The sequence below is a fragment of the Paramormyrops kingsleyae genome, chromosome 18, assembly GCF_048594095.1.
Source record: "Paramormyrops kingsleyae isolate MSU_618 chromosome 18, PKINGS_0.4, whole genome shotgun sequence".
Lineage (NCBI taxonomy): Eukaryota > Metazoa > Chordata > Actinopteri > Osteoglossiformes > Mormyridae > Paramormyrops > Paramormyrops kingsleyae.
The window spans coordinates 1251687-1275245 of NC_132814.1; the positions used below are offsets into that span (position 1 = coordinate 1251687).

The window sequence follows — 23559 nt, forward strand, 5'->3', positions numbered from 1 at the left end:
GAACGGATAAGATAGAAAAGCATAAGGTAGGATACGAATGGCTAAAGAATGATATATTAGGATAAGGTTGGTTAGGAATGGGTAAGGTAGAATAGCATAAGGTAGGATAGGAATGGGTAAGGAAGAATAGCATAAGGTAGGATAGGAATGGGTGAGGTAGAATAGCATATGGTAGGATAGCAATGGTTAAGGAATAATAGACTAGGATAAGGTAGGATAGGAATCGGTAAGTTAGAATAGCATAAGGGTTGAATGGGTAAGGTAAGATAGAAAAGCATAAGGTAGGACAGGAATGGCTAAAGAATGATAGCTTAGGATAAGGTTGGATAGCAATGGGTAAGGTAGAATAGCATAAGATAGGTTAGGAATGGCTAAAGTAGAATAGCATAAGGTAGGATAGGAATGGGTAAGTTAGAATAGCATAAGGTAGGATAGGAATGGCTAAGGAATGATAGATTAGGATAAGGTAGGATTGGAATGGCTACGATAAGTTATACTTGGATGAGGTAGGTTAGGAACGGATAAGATTCCGGTGGATAAGATAGGATAGGAATCCCTAAGATAAGGTTGAATTTGATAAGGTAGGATAGGAATGGCTGAGATAGGAACGGCTAAGATAAGAGAATAGCATAAGGTAGGATAGGAATGGCTAAGGTATGCCAGAATAAGATAAGGTACGACAGGAATAGCTAAGATAAGATAAAATAGAATACAGTAGGATTGGAACAGCTAAGATAAGATATAATAGGATGAGGTTAGAATGGAACGGCTACGATTTGATAGAATATATAAAGTACGATTGGAACAGCTAACATAATATAAGATAGATTAGGATAAGGCTGGATAGGAATGGCTAAGATGATACATTGTAAACAAAAAATAAATAAAATCTGTCAAAAAACGGAAAATGTACTGGCAGATAATTACTGGCACATTTTCCATTAATAGATTCTTAGAAGTATATAAAGGATAATATTGTAAAATCACAGTTTTCCAAAGTTTGTTGTTCCAAGTAATATTTGTTAAATAATAGTTTATTTTCATTTTTAATTCTTTATTCTGCCAATGCAGATTTGTTTGTGTAGTTTTGTGAACAACATAAATTATTAAACAAAGTAATTAGAGAATATAGTAATTCACTATATATATTATTTTTTATGACTCAAGGGCCCATCAACATACAGTTATCCAGCTTTGAACCAGCAACCTTTGGATTACAAGCCGAAATATTTAGGTTACTGAGACACACACCTACACTGACTCAGCTTAAGTTGTAACTTTTCAAGTGGAATGAATTGCAGTGTACCTGACTATAATACTCATTAAGGTCAGAATGAAGAATTAAAAATGAAAAGAAATATTCCTTGGAACAACAAACTATGGAAAATTGTGAATTTTCTACCAGTAAATTTTCCGTTTTTTGATGATTTTTTTTTTTTACAGTGTATGTCCTGCTATAACTGTCACCATGACCCTTTCAATTTTGCCTCCTAATCACTAATCTGTGAATTCTTCACCACTTTAGCTAATGTATAGTGAGTGTAACTGCTGCAGAATGACTGTGTTGCATCAGCAAGGTGGGTGCTGCACATTGGTGGTAGTTGAAGTGGCTCCTGCACTGCATCATGACTGTTGGGTACACCTTGTATTTTGCAGTACATTCCATGTTCTGTATTTTGCTTACCCATTCTTATTTCTCTTTACTAAGCTGCATTTGGCAGATGGCCTGCCTTTCTGTGGTTCTACGATCCAGGTCTGCAGCGGCCCTGCATCACTGGCACCCTGCTGAGACCTACTGGACTCCATACAGCTGCATAAAATGGCTATAATTACCTGGACCTGGACATTGCAGAGACACAGTGGACTTTCTATTGGATGTCAGACAGAATGGCAGAAGAGCGTTCACTAACAGGAAACTAAAACACACAAACACTTGGGAACGCTTCAAATGCGTGATCTGACTCTGCAAGGGGAGAACATCTGCATGCGGAGTCTTGGCTTTTCACAATGTTTTATTCCTACTTAAAGCTAAGGTTTTCTTTTCTAGCCATTGTTACTCTAAGGTTCCCCATTAATGGTTTGGAATTGGTAATATGTAAAACTGCTTTGTTAGCATGTCTGCCTTACAATTCCTTCACTGTAAACTGAGGCCTGCCAGAGATCAATTCTGCTTCACGGCACTTGTGTTTACTCTTTATTTTGCAGTACATTATGTGTGTGACTAACCCCTTTCTCTACATCTCCATTCCTCCTGTCGAGCTCCATACACAACTTGTGGAGAAAAGGGGCGCTGATGTCTCTGGATGTCCACATCTGCATTCACACTGACGCTGGATTGGAGGGGGGATGATATCTCTGGATCTTACCTTATCGTATTCTATCTGTGCTACCTTCCAATTCACCTTCGTAGCTAAGTTGTTATATCCGTGTTAAGGACCTCCGTCTTTTAACATTATACTTGCATAAACCCTTCACTCTTCAGAGCATCATACGTGTGACTAATCCACTCTCTTCTGCCGAGCTGCATGCACACTTCATGGAGCCAGCGAAGGACGTAGATGTTCTGCCTAGGATGCCTGTGGTTACAGGATCCAGCTCTATGGAGACCCTGTGCTGCCAGATTCCTGCGGGACCCTCCTCCTACTGGACTCCATACTGGACATGACAGAATGCCGCTGTTCGCCTGTACTTGGACCAACACCTCATAGAGACCCAATGGCTCACCACTGGAAAAATCTGACTTTATGATAAGTGGACTTTAGATAGGCCTTTATGCAGGATCCATTAGAGACACTCTAAACCTTATCTAGACACACACTTTTGGATAATTTAAACTGCATGAACTCTTCCGGTGTCGCCCAGAGGAGGATGGGGCCCCCTTTTGAGTCTTGGATCCTCTCAAGGTTTTTTCCTATTTTCAGCTTGGGGAGTTTTTCCTTGCCACTGTCGCCTTGGGCTTGTTCTTTAGGGGCTTGGAGCCAGTAACATGTAAAGCTGCTTTGTGACAACATCCGTTCTAAAAAATGCTATATAAATAAAATTGGATTGAATTAAATATTTGTGATTGCTTTTTTATTATTATTCCCACTTTGACATGCTACGTCTACAGTTTAAGCTGTACAAACACCATTCAGAGTTTAAAATGTGAAACCACATATCAGCTGTGTAATAGTCTGTACTACCTGTTACAGTTAATACATGCAATTCAAGTGCTGTGTGGAGCAGCATTATGTTTCTGACCTGCCTGCCATAATTGGGGACCAAGACTGTTTGCACTAAGCCTCATACATGTTTGTCACTGTTGTGAAAAATGAAATTCAATAATATTGTGGCAATATAATACTATTGTCTTTTTTGTTTTTCTTTATATAATTTCTTAAAGATAAAATTCTGCCCTTTAAAATGATATATGATTCATCCTGGGGACTCATTTTTACATGACACTTATGAACTTGAATGTAAAATGGAATGGCATATGGAAATCTGTCTCCAGGGCTTGTGTTACATTGTCTTAAAGGGCAGAAATTGTCCTTTACAAAAATATATAACATTGAAGAATAATTTCTACATATTATTCAATAAAACCATTAACCTGGAATAATAAAGAACATCCGCTGTGCAATCTCTGTATAAAAGTCCATGGAAGTTACATGTGGACATCAGTCCCCAGGACTTGTCATGTATTGTCCGAGAGGGCAGAATTTGTCCTGTCCAATGTGTGTGTGTGTGTATATATATACACTCACCTAAAGGATTATTAGGAACACCATACTAATACGGTGTTTGACCCCCTTTCGCCTTCAGAACTGCCTTAATTCTACGTGGCATTGATTCAACAAGGTGCTGAAAGCATTCTTTAGAAATGTTGGCCCATATTGATAGGATAGCATCTTGCAGTTGATGGAGATTTGTGGGATGCACATCCAGGGCACGAAGCTCCCGTTCCACCACATCCCAAAGATGCTCTATTGGGTTGAGAGCTGCTGACTGTGGGGGCCATTTTAGTACAGTGAACTCATTGTCATGTTCAAGAAACCAATTTGAAATGATTCGAGCTTTGTGACATGGTGCATTATCCTGCTGGAAGTAGCCATCAGAGGATGGGTACATGGTGGTCATAAAGGGATGGACATGGTCAGAAACAATGCTCAGGTAGGCCGTGGCATTTAAATGATGCCCAATTGACACTAAGGGGCCTAAAGTGTGCCAAGAAAACATCCCCCACACCATTACACCACCACCACCAGCCTGCACAGTGGTAACAAGACATGATGGATCCATGTTCTCATTCTGTTTACGCCAAATTCTGACTCTACCATTTGAATGTCTCAACAGAAATCGAGACTCATCAGACCAGGCAACATTTTTCCAGTCTTCAACTGTCCAATTTTGGTGAGCTCGTGCAAATTGTAGCCTCTTTTTCCTATTTGTAGTGGAGATGAGTGGTACCCGGTGGGGTCTTCTGCTGTTGTAGCCCATCCGCCTCAAGGTTGTGCGTCTTGTGGCTTCACAAATGCTTTGCTGCATACCTCGGTTGTAACGAGTGGTTATTTCAGTCAAAGTTGCTCTTCTATCAGCTTGAATCAGTCGGCCCATTCTCCTTTGACCTCTAGCATCAACAAGGCATTTTCGCCCACAGAACTGCCGCATACTGGATGTTTTTCCCTTTGCACACCATTCTTTGTAAACCCTAGAAATGGTTGTGCGTGAAAATCCCAGTAACTGAGCAGATTGTGAAATACTCAGACCAGCCCGTCTGGCACCAACAACCATGCCACGCTCAAAATTGCTTAAATCACCTTTCTTTCCCATTCTGACATTCAGTTTGGAGTTCAAGAGATTGTCTTGACCAGGACCACACCCCTAAATGCATTGAAGCAACTGCCATGTTATTGGTTGATTAGATAATTGCATTAATGAGAAATTGAACAGATGTTCCTAATAATCCTTTAGGTGAGTGTATATATATCACTGTCTGAGAAACAATTTCTACATATCACTACATATACTTAATACATGGCTCCTTATATAACATTACTGTTGATAATTGTTTACTTAGATAGATATATATATATATCTGGAGGATGGGCTCCCCTTTTGGGTCTGGTTCCTCCCAAGGTTTCTTCCTCTTAGAGAGTTTTTCCTTGCCACCGTTGCCTTTGGCTTACTCACTGGGGGGTCTTTACGTGGCAGAAATGTAAAGCGCATTGAGACAATGTAATGTTGTGATAATGCGCTATATAAATAAAATTGCATTGCATTGCATATATAATTTTATAAACAGAATTAGCAAAAGTATTGCAAACATACAATTAGTTTTACTGCTTATATAAAACTATATTTACCACCTAAATGAAATAGTTAAAGATGGAACTTAAATGGGTTGAGGCTATATAACATGATTAATTGCAGCCTTTGTGATCACCTTTGCATTTATTCAAATTTCCATTAAGCACCAAAAGGCTAAGCTTTCAGGCTAAAATCTTATTTAGTGTAGTATGCATTAATCCACGAGACCCTGATAACACAGCTTAGCTGCACTGGCACTGGTAACCCGCACCATCTTGGTATTCACGGCTGGCTGCACTGGCACTGGTGACCCACACCATCTTGATGTTCATGGCTGGCTGCACTGGCACTGGTGACCTGCACCATCTTGGTGTACACGGCTGGCTGCACAAGTTGCCAAAAGGCCTGGAAGTGCTGATATGATGCAAATCTAGCAATGAAACAGTTACGTTGGCGTTAATTTAACTTGATATTAACAATATACATTAATTCGATGCAATGAGGGACGTGTTGATTACAAAACGATTTTTCAGGACATGGACCTTCCTTGTGTAAAAACGAATGTCCTCATCAGACCCAGCAAGACGTTCTAGGCCAAATCTTAACTGCAGCTGCAGAGTTTCGATCTGCTGTTGCAGCTCCTGAATTTTTTTCTTCAAAATTTCATTCTCTTCTGCCAAGTCAGATGCCATCACTGATGTCCAGTGGCGTAGCGCAAACTGCGTTGGCCCACCCGCAAGAGTGGAGGTGGGGCCCTTCACCGCATAATTAGATGGGGGATTCACCTTTTCATTCAAAATCGTGAATTAGTACTGTGGAATTTAATAGTATGTAATTATTTCGGATTTTTTTATTAAGAACTTTTCACAAAAAAAGAATAAAAGAAACACCAACAATAAAACAGCAATTACATTAACTTGTTAAAATGCAAGGGAGCACATGACGCGCCCACCTTAGAAGCAGTAATGTCCGTGATGACACTGCTAGCAAACTCCTGAGTAACGTTACCCGTGCTCGCTCTCGCAGCTCCTTCCCGCTGATTTGGAAGAAATATGGATGAAATTGCTCTTTTCGGTGTTGTTTAGTCCGTTTTTGAGCTCCGCTGACATATTTTCTTTTACTCATTTTGCGCTCATAAGCTTCACTCTCTAAACAGTTGCGGAAATTCTTAATCGTGATTAGATAACAAGGACAACGGATATTCATAATTGCCAAACACGGTAGGCTGCAATTACTACCAAAATAAAAGTCCTATACGTTCACGTTATAAAAACGCTTTAATTATTTATTCGAGTCAATTTTTTGGGGGCCCCCCACAACGCGGGGCCCCCCCGCAGTGCGTGCCCTGCGGGCCCGTCCGCTACGCCACTGCTGATGTCGACGGAGTTACAGGATAGTCATGGTCCAGTGGTAACGTTACTTCTATCTCGCAATCAGGGTCAATGGACACTGACACCGGGCCCTGCGAGGGAGAGGGGCATTTAGGGCGGCCCTCCCACACATTGCGCCTTGGTGCTGGTATGGTAAAATTATTCCACTCAAAAAGGCAGGGCACCGCTCCTTGAACGAGTTTTCGATGTCCTGTTGTGATGAAATCGTCTACCTTGAAATGCCGACTGCGGACCCGAATGTTATCAGTCAGTGCTTGAAGTGGGCCGGAACGCAGCGGAACGCGTTCCGGTACTTACTGAAAGTGAAATGAGTGAAATGTCAAATGTCGGAAAATTAGAGTTCCAGCACTTATTTTTTCCCACTTCAAGCACTGTTATCAGTAGGAGTGAAGTTCTCTTGTCATATCTTCACTACCACTGAGCTCGCACCTCAGGATTACGTGGGAAACTATGGAAACTTATTTCAGAATTATACCTCGATGAAACGGCACATCAGGGTACACTACAATGTAATTTAGACTTGCCAATTTGATACTGATATGTACTGTAAGGCACTTGTTCTTCATTCTCAACATTTTGCATAAACTCGCTGACAGCTTACACCGGAAGTACCCCAGCCCACCACACAGATTTTGAACATTAGAAGTGCCATCTTGTGCACGGAGGGTATACCACACTGAAAAAAATATCATTTAGGATATACTCAAGTTAATTAAGGCAACATTTTTTGCACTCACTTATTTTGGGAAATTTCGGCACATCTTTTTTATCAGTACAATAAACCCAAATGCTTTCCCCAATTTCCCCAATGCCAATTAAAGGACCATAATCAGCATCTGATACAAAGTGGAACCACTAGTCAGTTACATCTATTGTGTTCTTGATGCAAGTGTCTTTGCTCACACAAGCCTGATGCAAATTTTCTGCCCCGTTGGGAATCAAGGGCTTTGCTCAAGAGCCCAAAGACATGGAGCTACTCAGCTGAGGCTGGATATGAACCTTTGGATCATTTGGTCAGATACTTAGTCTGTTGAGCCACGCGCTGCTCTCAGCTGCAGCCGGGCCCCGTAAAATAAATGCAAAAAATTGTCATATAAATTTAAAGTAAACTACTGGTAGGAGGGTTGCAGTAGTTTACTATTAATTTTACAGTTCATCTGATGTAATCTACTTTACAGTATGTTACTGTTATAACAACACCGAAAAGACTTGTAGGATTTACGCTAATTAAATAAGGCAGCATTTTTGCACTCACTTATCTTGGGGTATATTTAAACTGATTTTTTTTTATGAAAAGTATACCCAAATTTAGGAAATAAAATATTTTAAATAAATGAAGCTGAATATCACCCACGCTGTAAACCCTGCTAGGTTGAGTTTACTCAAATCAGAGGACATTAGTTGCCTCAAATGATTTAAGTTTAAAAGCTCAGTTTTTCAAGTTGCTTGAACTTGAATGTGTTATTAAACACTCTAAATGATTTAAGCGGATTTAGCTTAAGTTGTAACTTTTCATGTGGAATGAACTGCAATGTCTCTGAATTAATTTAATTAATACTCATTAAGGTCAGTTCATTTATAATTCCTAATTTCAGGAGCCAGTTATTAAATCTAATTCATTTTCAAATATTTCTCCTATAATACGTAATACCTGTTTACAATAATTCCAAGGGAAAGCATTTCCAGTAAAGCAGTGCTCACTGACACAGATTATAAAGCTTGTTAGACTATGCAACATTATTTAGCAGGGCTGAGAGAAGGTGAGAGCTCCCCTAGTGGCTGCAGAAGTGCATTTCCCTAGAGCAGATATAATGGGTGGCAGCCTCATTGCTTTTTAATCACAACTTGGGATTGAACAACAAATTTAATTATTTTGCTCATTTAATATTTCACTTTTAATTAGGCTTAATTTTTGGATATCCATCTTTACATCATATTTAGAATCCCACCGCAGTTGAGAATGGAATGCCATAGATATTAGTCTCTACCACATATCTTTGCTTGTTCTGTTACAGGATTCCTTTGGTTGTTTAAACTGATTGCTCTGTATCAGTTGGCTTTGTGTATTTAGAGATGTATAATTGCTAAAGAGTCCTGAGAAACTGACGGTTTAAATATCAGGATTAGTATGAGCAGGACTTAATGAGTGTTCTTATGGTGGGGATGTTAGAAGACATTGAGGTTTTTTATTCTATCTACATCCAATCTTAGCCTCCCACCCAAGATCACGCCATGGAGCACGAACCAACACATCCCACCAAGATCCATTTTAGCTGGGGTAGCCAATATATTTGGGGATTTATGCACTTGTCCTATTCAACATCATAACAGTGAATTAAAAATCTACTAAATCAAAGGCAGTACCATGTCATGCTATGCAAATATACATCCAACACTATTGGTCTACAGGGGAGTGGGCAGTTCCAGGACCCACACAGCAAAGAATATCACTGTTCAGGCTCTTTTCTGCAAATATGTGTGGGTAATCAAAATGGCCTTACATTAACAAATACATCACCCCAAGAAAAGCATTACATGAGCAATCAAAGCTGTTCCATTTTTTAATCTCAACAGAGAACATCTTGCAAGGTCAGTATTTGGCAGAGTTTCCTTCATGACGGTGGGCGAAATATACCACAGCTGCAGAACAGCCCAGCCTTGGCAGAATAGCCACATTAATTAGCTCTTGAACAAAGACCTTTACTCCCAAAGGGACAGAAAACTGTATCAGGCCATGCTGGCAAAGACCCTTGTTTCAAGCCTGGTACCACTTTGCGTTGGATGCTGAAGAAGGCCCTTTAAATACATTAGGTATGTTATTTGCTAAACTTGGCTTTACTTTACTCATGAAAAATAATACCCCAATTTACCCAAACGAGTAAGTACAAATATTGATTTGAAATATTAATTAATGTTAATATTTAAATTAATTTATATTAATATTGAAATATTAATTGATTTGAGTAAATCTTATAGGATGGTACTGTGACAGTAGGTATATTATAGCTTTATTTATTTAAAATGTCTCCTAGAATTGGGTATACTTTACTTAAAAGGGGTTTAAAGTCAACCCAAAAAAGTGAGTGCAAATTGTTACATCATTCAATCTGAGTAAATTCTACAGTTTATTTTTTTGCAGTTCATGTACAGAATTACAGTACATTACAGTATTTTATCGGCAAGTTTCTCATAAATATTGCCCAGAAAGCATTTTTTCTACAGTATTGTACAATTTTACTGATAAACATCATGTTACTGTAATAACTTCACTGTTTATTACAGCAGGGGTGCAGATTGAACCCATGACCCTGGAGGTGTGAGGCTATAGTAGGAGCAACGGGCCACTATTCATACTGTGAGAAATTATGTATTTTTAATCATACATTGTAACTGATATGTCGTTACACTGCTTGTGTATGCTTTGCACCTTGCCTTTCTCCCTTACTTGTGTTTCTTGTTTTCCACACCTTGTGAGCTTCAACATGAACTGATGGATTGTTTTTCATAAGGCCCCAGGTTAGTTCGGTCCAGTCTCCTGGAAAATCACTAGAATGTGCCCTTGGCTTTGGAAGCTAAGAGCATCTTATTTTCAGGGAGAGCCCTGTAATATTTATTTTAATAAATTATTTTTATTGATAAACCTTCATACTGATAATCCTCTTGTAGTGGTCCTAAAAGAAAACATGACTAAAGATATTATCCATTTTAGTACAGACACATTTCACGATTCAGTAACCTGACTTGTCCAATAGATAGCAGTGTAGTACTTCGACTAAGACGTGCTACGGAAATTGCCGGTAAAAACGGAAAGCTCGTTTTCCATTTTAAACGTTTGTCTGACTGAAATGACCACATGTTGTACATATGTAATAGTACTATACATCTAACCTTCAGCGTTGTACAGTGATGGACGAAGTACACAGACTATGTACTTGAGTAAAAGTTGAGATACCTAGTGTAAAATATTACTCCAGTAAAAGTGGAAGTGCTCCCTTTAAACGTCGACTTGAGTAAAAGTATAAAAGTACTTGACTTCAAATGTACTTAAGTATCAAAAGTAAAAGTAATTTGGTGTAATGTAGTTCCAATGTCTTGTCATGTCCTTTATACACTCAATCAAGTCATACAACATAAAAAAAAAAAAGCCCACTAACACCACTCTGAAAATACAATGTTTTCTATTTGTGATATCTGGTACTGATATCTTTTGAAATTATCATAAGCACATCCTACTAAATGGAAACCACATGATTAGGAATAAATAGGGTGGGGGGAAACCACATTAGACACGTAATTCTTTAACAATTTATTGTTTGAAGTAATGTAGAAATCTTATTCCTTTATCACATGGCACCTTGCTCCTTTACTACATCACAGCTGAGCTGTGCAATAACTTGCAAAAACGGATTTAGTCTAGGTTGTGTCAAATTTCCTTGTTCTTTTTCCTGAACAACATGAACAGCATGTAGTACCTTGAACAATAAGGCTATGGGGTCCATCTACATCAAACTTGCCTTTTAGGCATATATATGAATCCAGGTCAGAACCCCCCACCCCCCACCCTTTTAAGTAAATAAACTTATATAAATGTGCTTGTTTAGTTTTTTTGTTTACTTTTGTTTTGTGAACTAAGCACATGACATCTGAAATAAAAATGCCACAAAACATATGTACATACATAGATACATACCTAGGTTTAATAGGTTCTCATCAGATGTCCACGCTGTTTTAAATTTTGGGAGCAGGATGGCAGCAGCAATAAACTCTGGTTCTGCCATCATGTCTTTAAAGCGCTTTTGTAGTCCCTCTAGGACTGCATCCACCAAAGGTTTGCAGTACCTGGAATTAGAGGTGGGGGAGAGAAACTGATACAGTACAATATCACAACATTTACAGCATGCATTTATACTGAGACAATGACAATAACAACAAGCATCCCAATACTTAATTGTTAAATATGATTTGACGGTCTTACATCAACAACAACAACAAATTTATTTTTGTATAGCGCATTATCACAACATTACATTGTCCCAAAGCGCTTTACAGCATCCCCACCCAAAGCCCCCAGTGAGTAAGCCATAGGCGACAGTGGCAAGGAAAAACTCCCTAGAAGGAAGAAACCTTGGGAGGGACCAGACTCAAAGGGGGAGCCCATCCTCCAGGGGCCGGCAGGGAGAGTCAGTTACATCTATTGTGTTCTTGGTCAATGTGTTCATAAAGGCCTTTTTTTAGTCATTTAACTAATGGCACACATTAACTTCCTACACGTATGCTATATGAAGTTTTAAGGGAGTTGAATTGTGTATGATAAGGAATACACCTTAATAACATGAGGGGAAAGAATCTCTACCTGGAATTTATGTGGATTCGTTCAAGCTTATTGATGAGGAGCGTCAGAGTTGGCAGAAGCCATCCCATCTGAACATCTGTCTCATCTTGAAGAATGTTGAGGACTTTGGCGAGAGGACCCATGGTTCTGGCAAATTCCTCCAGAAAGGAAATTTCAACTGAACTCAACCTAACAAACATAAAGAACACTTAAGTCTTGTGTGTGTGTGTGTGTGAGAGAGACAGTGTGTGTTTGTGTGTCTGTCTGTGAGAGAGTGAGTGATTGTGTGTGTGTGTGTCTGTGAGAGAGTGAGTGATTGTGTGTGTGTGTCTGTCTGTGAGAGAGTGTGTGTTTGTGTGTCTGTCTGTGAGAGAGTGAGTGATTGTGTGTGTGTGTCTGTCTGTGAGAGAGTGAGTGATTGTGTGTGTGTGTCTGTCTGTGAGAGAGTGTGTGTTTGTGTGTCTGTCTGTGAGAGAGTGAGGGATTGTGTGTGTGTCTGTCTGTGAGAGAGTGTGTGTTTGTGTGTGTGTCTGTCTGTCTGTGAGAGAGTGTGTGTGTGTTTGTGTGTCTGTCTGTGAGTGTGTGTGTGTGTGTGTGTGATGAGTGGTGACGCTGCTCGGACTATAATTGTCCTCCATTTCCCCTTACTAAAAGCAACTGAATAGTTAAGCATAGGCCTGGACGATATGGCAAAAATTTATATCACGATATATTTCTTAATTTTGGTCGATACGATATAATTCCGATATCGATATGGGTAATATTAAAAAGCCTCAGGAAAAAACTGCCGAGGACACGCACAATGGTTGTCTGCAAACTGAATTTGCAAAGTCTATAATACCTCCAGGCTCCTCCTATTAAAATTATATAATTTTTTTTTTAAATAAAAACAGTACAAAAAAAAAAAGGTTCACTTTTTTTTTGTATTTAGCCTTTACAAACAAGAAATGTGAAATAAACTATCAAATAAATAAAACTCTCAGACTCAGCTTATTAACAATAATATATTTCCATTTAAACTAGAACAGGCTGATTATTCATATACAGTCGAACCCGGTTATGTCGCCGGCCTAGGGGGTTGCCAAAAAGCGTCGAGATAACCGATGATCGAGATAACCGAAAACCAATATGGCAGCAATATATTAGCATGTGCTTGAAATGTATTTATGTGCGTTAATAACTGAGAATGTACATGCACGGGTTTTTGGCATTGCCGCGATTTGTTTTACGCGATCGGCATGCTATAAATATGTACATACATCGGGGCCGGTTCTAGACATGCATATATGAGGGGGCAGACAGAAATGTGAAGGGGGCACATGGTGGCGACAAAGGCGGGAAAGGGGTGGGGTGGTGCTCTGGATAACTGTTTTTGTCATGTAATTGGATTGCACTTTGTCAGGCCTCTGCCCTAAGACCTGTCCAACTTGGGTGTCCCACCTGAAGGCTAAGCTTCTGCTGGTGTAGCTCTTAGGGTCACTGAGGCACGCAAAGCCCCTGACCACAGTAAGGTGGCAATCCCTCAGGGGGAAAACTGAAAAGTAAAACAAAAAATAAAATAAAATATTCCTCATCAGATTAAAAACAAGACATTTACCTTAATTGGATGGCCTATATCAAACATATTTGAACCCAACAAAACACTTTTCACTATTGCCAATATTACCAAAACTAAAAAGGGTAGGCTAAGTTATGAAAAAGAAAAAATCAATTCACCGAGTCTTGAAATATAAAACTGAAAAATAGGATCGGTCAGGGTTCATTTCACTACATGTTGTACTTGTTATAACTATGTATGTGACGAATAAAGAATCTTGAAATCACAACGAACAAGTCGCTCAATGAGAATGAATGACGTAACCGACTGGCTAAGCTGCTTCTAGCGCCAAGGTGGTTCAAATGGTACGATCCACACTAGGGGTGTCTAAAATCGTTTTACATAAAATTTTCCTACAAGGTGAGGTTCTTTCTTAAAAAAAAAAAAAACAACAAGAAAAATGTTAATACCCCCCCCCCCCCAAACTGCTATTTTTGTCTATTTGGGGGGGGTCTTGATCGGGGGGTACTGGGGGGTACAGTACCCCCCGATCAAGACCCCCCCCAAACAGACAAAAATAATTCGAACCATGATCTCACTAATCACTATGATTTTGACGAGAGAGATTGCTGTTTCCTCCAAACCTTCCGCAATCACGCAGCTCATTTCGCTTTGCCCTGCCTACTGAGAAACTGGCTCATTTGCATACTAACAGTGATTGGATGTTTAGCTGGGGGGAGGGTGAGTGGGGGATCTGCCGAGTGCTGTGTGAGCCCGCGCACAAACAGAACGCGGAGGGAAAGAGCGAACAAGAAGTGAAACTTATCATCTCGTTTGTGCCTTTTTCAGTGGATTTTTCAGCTACTGTAGTAAATCTTGTCCATATTCAGTTTGTGGGTAATTATTATTTTCTTCCTCAACTTCTAAAAGTTTGATTTAAGGGGGCAGGACGTTTGCTTAAGGGGGCGTTGCCCCAGCGTAGAGCCGGCCCCGACATACATGTTGGCTAACAAAAGGCATACCACCAACTAACAGCAGAGATTTACCAGTATACAATAAAAACCACCATCGTTTCTTGATACAAACCTTTAATTATATTCTCCAACATTGAAAACACAAAGATCGCTCACAAAATCACAAAAAACCTGCGGGGTGTACTGTAGTTCGTTTTCACAAAAAGCTAACCAGTGTCAAAATTAAATTCACGAGTCATTTCCCTCTGACGCAGCTCTGAAAAGTATCATACACGTTACGTTACTATGGTTTCTTTACAAAGTCTAAAATGCTTTGTTGCTTTTGCTTTTAACAGTCTGCTTAAACAAATGCTTCAATATTATTTATGCTGTCTAAAAAAGTTTTACCTGGATCACGTTTCACAGCTGCGTTGTTCAGCAAATTACCATGCAAATGCGATTTGAATACGCGCTGTTTAGCACTTGTGATACATGTAAATGTATATCGAAATATCGGAAATGCGTTTAAAAATCGTATCACCGTTATCGAAAAAAAATATATCGCGATATATATTGATATCGAATTATTGTCCAGCCCTAGTTAAGCAATATTTTCCAAGATTACATATTGGAATGAAAGGTATATTTAAAAAAAGTTACACTTACATTGGCAACTTCAGTGCAGTGCATACAGTTCTCAGGGCCCCTTCTCCTTCATCTTTGATTATTCTCACGATTCTTTCAACAGAGAGAAATAATGAGTTCCATCGTGTGTCGTTTGGCCGGATCAGTTGTATTTTGCATGTTTCCTCTATGATGTCTGAAGCAGTGGAGGATCGAGATGTCTTGTTCCATAAGCCACTGCATTTCGCAAAAGCTGATCGTGACAGTCTTTTATAGGAGTCATTGGAATTGGCCTTGGCTGCATCAACTGTGGCAACAAGGTTTAATAGATGACATGCACAGCGATGATGCTTTGGAAGCTGAAATTATAAGCCATCATCTTCCATTATGATCGGTGTTACCTCAATGAAGTCAACATCAACACCTTCCTCTTCCTGTTCATCATCATCACTGCAAGCATCCTCTTCAGTCTCACTGGAGGCACAGTTATTGTTCTCATCTTGTTGTTGTTCTCCATATTCTCTAAATGCCTTTATGAAATTGGACCCATTGCCTGTGGTGGTTCTAACTATTTTTTTCTCTATGCCAAATTCGCAATGGATGTCATTCAATGCACTGCCCAACACATCAAAAGTGTGTGGCCCTTTAATCCGCCGGCAAGCAAGTGCCACAGAGCACCTCTTCAATGAATCTGGATCCACCCAGTGGGCAGTGACTCCGAGAAATCCTCTCCTTCTTGCACTCCAACAGTCAGTTGTTGTTAGGGTTACCACTTTTAATACAAAAAAATAAGGGACGCATACTGCAGCGGGGGCCACATCCCCTATTTTCTTTACATGGGCATTATGTTGTTTATTAATGTATTAAATGTAATGTTTCATGTAATAAATTAATGCTTATGTGTCTGACTTAACCTTAACAAACAAATCATAATATTACATTGGAATGCGATCCACTTACATTGTATTTACAGAATTTTTACGAATTACAATTTGTGACCCAGTGTGTGAAAACCAGGCCAAATCTAATTCTGAGATAAAGTTTGATTTTAGCCATTCATTTCACTGTGATTTCAGTTGTTGACATGGTTTTACTCAGTTAATATTAAATACATATATTTTTATTATTTTCACATACTGTTCTTTATTTCATGTAGAAAACAGTAAATTACAAAAAAAAATTACTCCAGCTAGGTTCACACAGACTGGGTCACATTTTTAACATTATTTAGCAATTAATTAATTATGTTGATAATAATTATACTGTCATTACTATGTCTGCTTCAGGAGAGACTTGGGGTACGAAGAACTGTCTGACTGTGCTTTGATTTTTGTGAGCTCTGTCATTGCAGGAATGCTGCTCTCCGGAGGCATGTTGTTGCACGTCTGACAGACCACCATGAGCCACAGAGAACGCTCTCCGACAAATTGTGCAGTTGGCTTGATAACAATTTCCGCTAACACTCTGCAGCCAAGTATTTGTTTCCTCCCACTCTCTGCGGTATTTTTGCAGCCGCTTGCGTTTAAGCTCTGAAACTTTAAGACGCGGGGGGTTACCTGGAGAAGCATCTGCCATTTTTTCAATATTACTCTCTGCCAACACTTTGCAGACCCTACTTAAAAGACCCGCCCTCCTCACTGGACAGTTAAAAAGACCAATCAAACTAACGATGACATCAAGTATTACCCAATCAAAAGTAGGAAAGGAGGCATCTTCAGGATTGTTTTTTTACTCAGTTTGTTAATACTCCTACCAGGGGAGAAGCCCTTCTTGATCTCGTTTTTTGTAATAACCAGGATAGGATTGGAAAATTAGAGGTTTTAGACCCATTGTACGGTAGTGATCATAACATGGTTAAATTCGAGGTTAATTTTAGTGTCCAAAGAGCAAAGTCTAAATTAAAAGTATACAATGTTAGGAAGGCTAACTTTAATGGTATGAGACGGAAATTAGAAACTGTAAACTGGACAGAGTTAAATAGCAAAACAGTAGAAGAGGCATGGGAATTTTTCAAAAGCACATTGTTGCAAGTGCAAGAGGACTTCATACCTGTTTCCAGCAAAACAAAATCTAGGAAACGACAACCAAGGTGGTTTACTAAGGAAATTAAGAATAAAGTCAGGAGGAAAAGGGCTCTGTTCCACAACTGGAAAATAACTAATGATTTCAAAATCAAGCAGGAGTATCTAAGTCTACAGGCAGAGTTAAAAAATGACATTAGGCTATCAAAGAGGGATGTAGAAAGAAAAATTGCATTGGAGGCTAAGCATGACAGTAAAGGTTTCTTCCAATATTTTAACTCCAAGAGAGCACTAAAAGCTGAAATCACTAATTTACAGGATAGTAAGGGCCTTATAATTGATAACGAAATTGATATGGTAAATGAGTTTAATGATTATTTTTCAAGGGTGTTCACAATAGAGAACACAAGTAACTTACCATCAATTAATATGAATACAGCATCGTCTATGACCAATATATGTATAACTGAGGTTGATGTGATACTAAGCCTAGCTAAACTCAAAATAAATAAATCACAGGGGCCTGATGGCATCTTACCTTTAGTCTTGAAAGAGATGAGGGATATTATTAGCCAACCTTTGACTTTAATATTCCAGAAATCGTTATCTGCGGGTGTGGTACCATCAGATTGGAAGCATGCTAATATAACACCCATATTCAAAAAAGGGGATAGAAGTAATCCGGCAAACTATAGGCCAATCAGTTTAACTAGCATTACTGGAAAAATAATGGAAGCTATAATTCAAGTGAAAATGGTAGATTACCTAGATGCAAATAACATTATAAAGGATAGCCAACATGGATTTAGGAGAGGTAGATCCTGCTTAACGAATCTGCTTGAGTTCTTTGAGGAAGCTACAAGTGAAATTGATCACAAAAAGGCCTATGATGTGATTTACTTAGATTTCCAGAAAGCCTTTGATGTTGTCCCCCACAAACGGCTCTTGTTAAAGCTTAAAGCTGCAGGAATTTTAGGAACTGTGGCAGCTTGGATCAAAAACTGGCTAACTGATAGGAAGCAGCGAGTAGTTATTAGAGGCACTATGTCACAGTGGGCCTCCGTTTATAGTGGGGTACCGCAGGGTTCAATTTTAGGACCACTATTGTTCCTAATTTACATTAATGATATTGACACGAATACATACAGTAAACTGGTTAAATTTGCAGACGACACTAAGGTGGGCGGGGTAGCAGATACTAATCTAGCAGCAGAGAGGCTCCAACGGGATCTGGATTTAATTAGCGAATGGGCTGATACTTGGCAGATGAAATTTAACACAGATAAATGTAAGGTAATCCATGCAGGGAGCAGAAATATACAGTACAGATATTTTATGGGTTCCACTGAAATAAAGGTAGCTGATTACGAGAAAGATCTCGGTATGTATGTTGATGCTTCCATGTCCCACTCTCGCCAATGTGGGGAAGCAATAAAAAAGGCGAACAGAATGTTGGGTTATATCTCTAGATGTGTGGAGTTTAAGTCAAGGGAGGTGATGTTACACTTGTATAATTCCTTGGTAAGACCCCACCTAGAATACTGTGTGCAGGTTTGGTCACCATACCTCAAGAAGGACATTGCTGCCTTAGAAAAGGTGCAACGAAGAGCTACGAGAATGATTCCTGGTCTTAGAGGAATGTCTTACGAGGAGAGGTTAGCGGAACTGAATCTGTTCAGCCTTGAGCAAAGGAGACTAAGGGGGGATATGATTCAGGTCTATAAGATTCTAACGGGTCTGGATGCCGTTCAGCCAAATGACTATTTCAATATTAGTCTAAATACTAGAACTCGTGGCCATAAGTGGAAATTAGCGGGAGAACATTTTAAAACAAATTTGAGGAAGCACTTCTTTACACAGCGTGTAGTCAGAGTATGGAATAGTCTTCCTGCTATTGTAGTGGAAGCTAAAACCATGGGTTCCTTTAAATCAGAGCTAGATAGGATTTTAACAACTCTGAGCTATTAGCTAAGTTCTCCCCAAACGAGCTTGATGGGCCGAATGGCCTCCTCTCGTTTGTAAATTTCTTATGTTCTTATGTTCTTATGTTCTTATGTTCTTATAAAATGCGTGTGGGATGATTTGCATGAGACGCTGCTTTAAAAAAAAAATGATAAAAAAATACGGGACAAAACCCGTCCCGTATTGATTCAAAACGGGACGCGCAATTTCATTCTCAAATACGGGACGATTCCGTATTTTAAAGGACGGGTGGCAACCCTAGTTGTTGTGGCAATGAATTCAATGGAGGACATTGCTTGTTTAATATTTCTCTTCATTTCTTGGGCACCCTCTTCTACTTTCCGGCGCAATGTAGTTCTGGACATCACACGTGAATTAGGCTGTAGCTCTTGCACTAAAGCATTAAACACAGGCTGTTCTAGCACAGTAAATGGTTGCAGACTCTGAATTACAAAATTTATGACTATGTTGTCTACCTTTGTTTGATTCACAATTTTCGTTTCTCCTAATTTCAGTTGTCTGGAAGTGGAGGGAACTGGGTTTTCAGCTTTTCTTTTTCGAGGGGCTGTCAGGGCATTGTATCTTTCCAAGTGACTTGAATGCTTTCTCTGGAAAGAAAGGGGGAAAAACACATCATGAACATAATATCTTCACAGCAATATATCTCAATTTCATAAATGAAGTGCACATTTCATGTTTTTTTGCATGTACCAAGTAGGCTGCTGAGAAGGCTGAGTAACTAGCTAGCCTACATCAATCGCAGGCTACTGTTCAAGTAGCTACCAAACAATCACACCTTGCATGTAAACCTAGTCAAATAGAAGCCTAAATGTCAGAAAAATGCATCAGCCTAAATGCACTTTCATCATTTTACATTGAATTTCTTTAGACACACTACACATTCTATGAACGAGCTTGACAAGTAAATGGCATTTTTAGGGGGTAATGTTAGGCTATTTCTAGCCAAGTGCCTTCACTGCCAAAAATGCTTTTCTTACTTAGTATTTTTGTCTTGATTCCAGTCCAAATCTCTAAAAATTATTAAATCAAGATGCATCCACTAAGAAAAATAACCTTAATTCAAACAGAAACAAGATAATTTTTCTTACCCCATTGGCAGATCATTTTGCTTTTTTTAAGCAACAACTCACTTAATTTTGATTTATTTCCCCAGAAAACAAGACATAATATCTTATGGCCTTTTACTACTTTAGTAAATGCATCTTGATTTAAGAATTTTTAGAGATTTGGACTGGAATCAAGACAAAAATACTAAGTAAGAAAAGCATTTTTTGCAGTGTTGGTGTTAATGAGCTTTGCTAACGGTCTGCAGTTTCCTAGCTTAACCTTGCACAATGGAACTGATGTTGTTATGGAAATTTCCTTAGTAACCATCGGACATCATGCTTGGTGGTAATTTTCCACTACAATGTCCACGTTTATTATTAACACAACGTATGAGCGTATTATATCCAGTTTGGGTAAAACGACAGGTATATTAGCCTTTAATTAATTTCACAGTCAAACTGAAAATTACTTACCTCTATGTGTTTCTTTAGATTGGACGGCGAATTCTTGAAAGAAGAAATCGTATGCTTCTGAGGCAGACAGAGAAGGCACTTAAAAATGAATGACTCGTTCTTCCTTTCCACTACTTCAAAAAATTCGCTTAAATATGGCCATGGGTGCTCAATTTCAATGTCTGCCGCTTCTTTCATTATTGCGTTGGCTATAAACGTGACAGCGAAAAGAAGCAGGCAGGCAGCAGCCATAGACAGTAAAGCGCGCAAACTGCACGAAACACGACGTGTTCTGATTGGTACACTTGCGGAGCACGCGTACTTATTTTGACCTGTCACTGGTTACGCATGTATGTTGTGGAACGTAAAAAGAAACGACAGGTTTTAGGAAAGTAGTGGAGTAAAAAGTAAGGTTTCCCACTTCGAAATGTAGTTGAGTCAAAGTATAAAGTCTCACAAAACAATGATACTCAAGTAAAGTACAGATACGCTAAAAAGTTACTTAAGTACGGTAACGAATTACTTGTACTTCGTTACTGTCCACCACTGCGCTCCAGTAGGATCTACCCCTCTTCCATTGTCGTAAAAAGAGAGCCTCGTCCCGCTGGTCCCGGAGGTGGACTTCCTGCAGAAAACAAATGCTGAAGGGAGAAGATGCCAGCTGATTAAAAACAGATGTGCGCTTTAAAACGTTCCTCAATCCCCTGACATTCAAGGTGACAATATTAAAAACAATACCGCATTACTGCCCCCCCTCCTCAGTCAACCCCAAAAGGCCCCCCAGTTCCAGCCCCCCCAGGTACTCCTGTTCATTGGCCTTGTCTTGCACACCACTGTACTCCTGGGGGGGCGCAGGGGACTGTCCCAGGTCCCACACCAGATGGGGGGCCCCCAACATCATGGAGGGGGGACTCTCGGCCTTGGTCCCCGGCCGCTAATGCTGGCAAGGTGGCAGCCGGAGGGCTGGATGCGTCGGGTTCCGCCTCCCTTCTGCTCTTCTTCCTCCTCCGGGGGGATGCACCGCTCTTCCTCCTCCTGCTGCTGATGCCTAGAGCCAGGACTGGAGACCCCTCCTGCATTGCTGTCGCTGTTGCTGGGGCCTCCTCCACCTCAGCCAGGGCTTCTCTTCCTGCCCCCGCCGCCGGCTGTTCCTGCCCTGCCATGGGGGCTTGCGCTCCCCCACCACTCTCCTTGCTGATGGCTCCATTACCTGACAGAGCGTCAGCATACAGTACGTTGTTTTCCTCTTAGGGCAGGAATGAGCCAAATGGTCCTCGCCGTTGCAGTGGATACAGCGACGGGGGCCCTTGCAGTCCCTGGCCATGTGCCCCTACTCCAGGCAGTTTCGGCAGCGCAGGTTGGCGCATCCCTCCAGAGTGTGTCCGAAGCTGTGACACTGTCGGCAGAAGGGAGGCTGTCCAGAATAAAACAGGTAAGCTTTGTTGCCCTGCAAGTTAACATAGGCTGGGAGATGGCTAAAACCGCCCGCCCCATTAGCGTCCGGGCGCAGGCGGGCCTGGAACTGGCATTGGCCAGTCCAGATCCCCAGCTCATCCCGAATGTCCTTGTGGCCAGAAAGAAGGTCCACATATTTGTTTAAAAACAGGCGGACAGCCTCGGCAGTCACATGCGGGTTAAAACAGTGCACAGTTATTACCCGCTTGTCGGGCCACCACAGCAGCTCGATGGTATATCGTCCCAGGAGAGGGTGCTGGGCCCTCTCCTTGCTCCGCTCCAGGACCTTGCTGTAGCTCTCGTCGGTGGACAGGGTGACTTCGAAGAACTGGAAGGGGCCATTCCTCTGCACGCATAAGATGTCCTCCATGCGGAGGCCCAGCTCCCCGAAGGCCACCTCCTGGATGAAGGCCAGGCGGTCGTGGAAGGTGCCCACCTCCCCTTCGGCCCTCCAGCAGAACCGGGCGGTATTACGCAGGCCACCGCCTGCTACCAGCCACGGCCCGCTGAAGGGCTTCCTCGTAGATCCGCCGGCCGTCGACATCCGGGAAGGTCCACCGACGTCATTCCTGCCGCCGTGGTCCCGACGTCCGCCGTGGTCCGGCCGCCGTCCGCCAATCTGGGATGAGCCGAGGAACACTAAACTATAAAAGCAGCTAAGAAATAAAAACACCAGTTCCCCCAGCAGGGCGGCGGACAAGCCACCAGCCACTGCGGGATCCCCAGCCTAATAAAAACGAAAATAAAAGCAGGGATAAAAGGCTAAAAAGGAAGGCACGGGTCGCCCCGTGGCAGCGGCGGTCAAGCCATCTACTGGGCACGCATTAGGTTTGCCGTGCCTTCCTCTAAAAAACCTGACGCAATCCAATGGCAAAAAGTGTTAAAAACTGATAAGAACAGATACTACACTTGATCTTAGCCAAAAGGCCGAGAAGCGATACCCACAAATTGCGCCCCGCCGGGCGTCGGCATGCGGGATGCCGACGGAGCTGGCGCGGCTCAGCCCTCACCAGCCCCTCACCAGCCGGGCCCAGTCTTCCTTTGACAGCAGCAGTGCTGTCAAACTCATCACTATAAACTCATCGCTATCCCTCTCCACGTAAATCGTTAGTAAAAGGTGAAAGATTTATACGGGATGAAGAGAGACCCGAGTCGATATGGGGCCGCTGCTTAGCGGGTCGCCGTTAGCCGGGCCTCCGTGACGCCCCCGCTCGGAGTAGAATGCCCAGGGGCGTCGCAGCCGCCGGCCTCGGGGCCCCGACTCCTCCCTGTCCTCCTGTCCTCTCAAAAGACAGCAATCATTTTAACAAACATGAGGGAAAATTCAAAAGGCAAAGATGACATCATGCCTTACCTCAGCGCAGCTGTCCACCGCACAAACAGCGTGTCACCTTCCTTTAAAAAAAAAAAAAAAGAAAAACGGCGGGGAATGGGGGCCGCGCACGGACAGGGCCCCTCCCTCACAGCACATGTGG

The 23559-nt window shown here is 41.1% G+C and overlaps 1 non-coding gene and 1 pseudogene across 1 annotated transcript; both read right to left on the reverse strand.

Annotated features, from left to right (window-relative positions):
* Nucleotides 1-22907: 22907 nt before the first annotated feature.
* Nucleotides 22908-23023, reverse strand: LOC140579982 (U2 spliceosomal RNA; annotated as a pseudogene).
* Nucleotides 23024-23127: 104 nt separating this feature from the next.
* LOC140580263 (U5 spliceosomal RNA) lies at nucleotides 23128-23239 on the reverse strand. The gene has a single exon (XR_011984021.1). It is a non-coding gene; the product is annotated as a U5 spliceosomal RNA (small nuclear RNA).
* Nucleotides 23240-23559: the final 320 nt, after the last annotated feature.